At 35.2% G+C, this 1,750-nt stretch overlaps 1 non-coding gene across 1 annotated transcript; it reads left to right on the forward strand.

The window, feature by feature from the left end:
• Positions 1–1,170: 1,170 nt before the first annotated feature.
• LOC128032665 (small nucleolar RNA R71) lies at positions 1,171–1,277 on the forward strand. The gene has a single exon (XR_008188914.1). It is a non-coding gene; the product is annotated as a small nucleolar RNA R71 (small nucleolar RNA).
• Positions 1,278–1,750: the final 473 nt, after the last annotated feature.

Genomic DNA, 1,750 nt, shown 5'->3' on the forward strand with positions numbered 1-1,750 from the left:
AGCCAAAATCAGCAGCCAAAGACTCCCCCCATGGCCAGCCACACATGGCATGTTTGAAGATTTCAAACATGTTATTTTTAGGTAGGGGCAAATCTTGAAAGGCATGAATAGTGGAGGGGTTTGAATGAAAATTGAAGGAGTCTTCATGGGCCATTTTGCAAGCCAAGTAATCAGCCAAAAAAGCTGGTTGAGTCAGCATGTGGGACGATTTTGGGCTGCCCAGTGCTCGGTTGGATCGATTTTCTCGATTCAGCTCAACTGGGCCCCTTTTCATAATTAATTAATAATAATTTATTTAACCAAAATTAAATTAGATTAAAATTAAAATTAATTATATTATGAATTAATAAATATAATTTGGACTGCCTTAGGCTAAAAAATTAATTCGCCTTGATGCTTCAAAATTGCTTCTCGATTTTGCGCTTCTAGCAGTGTCTACCGAACCATTTTTCGCCCTTTGTGCAAATCTGTCGAAAAGAATCAAAAATTAATCAAAATTTGATATAAAATTAATTAAAATTCAACATGTTCATAATTTGAGTGCAATTTAATTATTTTATAATTATTATATATTTTTCGACAAGAATTTTATCGAAACTACATGAATTTGAGTTAAAAAAAGACACGAAAAGTGTGTATACTTTCGTGTTTCTAGTGTACTTGTGACATTTTGTTGAGCAACATTACTAAAATTTCTCACCCATTGATTACTCCAATTGAAATTAGGATATTTTTTCCAACATGGATTATATATATTGGAATATGGGTTATTATTTCGATTAAAATTTCCAATGTAACATACTGAGGATGAGTTCGATGGGCATTCATCAAAAACATGATCTTTTACCACAATAAACACATGTTAGCTTAACTGCTTTCATTTCTTGCACTACAGGTGGTCTCTTCAATGTTTTAATCATACTAGTTAGGGATGATACCTGAGTTGTTCACGAAGTGATCACATCAAGCTCCATAGCTCTAGCAACTCTTCTGTCAGTCCCTACTCTTGTAGTCGGATATTGATAATCAATGTTCGCTATCCTTTCCAGAATCTCATATTCCTCATTATATGATTTATCCAGCAAAGTGTCATTGGCAGATGCATCAACTTCTAATATTGTATGTGCATTTAATCCATTGCAAAATATTTTCATTTGCGTCCAGTGTTGGAAACCATGCATCGGGCATTTTCTAATTAATTCCTTGAATCTCTCCCAAGCTTCATACAAAGTCTCATCCTCAGATTTCTGAAAAGAGGTAATATCATTCCTTAATTTGGCATTCATATTTGGAGGATTGTACCTTAACAAAAACCTCTGACAAAGTTCATTCCAAGATGCCACCGTTCCTGGTGGCAAAGCATTCAACCATGCTCTAGCACGATCTCACAATGAATAAGGAAATAGCTTGAGTCTCAAGGCATATTCAAGAATGCCCTATTGCCTGAATGAATCACAAACCTCCAAAAAGAGTCTTAAATGCAACCGTGGATCTTCAGTAAGTAACCCACTGAAATGTCCCACTATTTGTAGCATTCGAAACATTGTTGGTTTCAACTCAAAATGCTGAGCTTGAACATGTCGTCTAACAATCACTGGATTCAAATCATCCAAGATTGGCACTACATGTTCTCTAATAGGTCTATCTCTATCATCTATCACACGAGGAATATCTGCATCCCTACAATTCGGATGTAATGAATCTTCTTTGTTATGATCATTTCCAATCCTTGCAAATTTTCTCCTTCTCC

The sequence above is a fragment of the Gossypium raimondii genome, chromosome 1, assembly GCF_025698545.1.
Source record: "Gossypium raimondii isolate GPD5lz chromosome 1, ASM2569854v1, whole genome shotgun sequence".
In the NCBI taxonomy this organism is placed as follows: Eukaryota; Viridiplantae; Streptophyta; class Magnoliopsida; order Malvales; family Malvaceae; genus Gossypium; species Gossypium raimondii.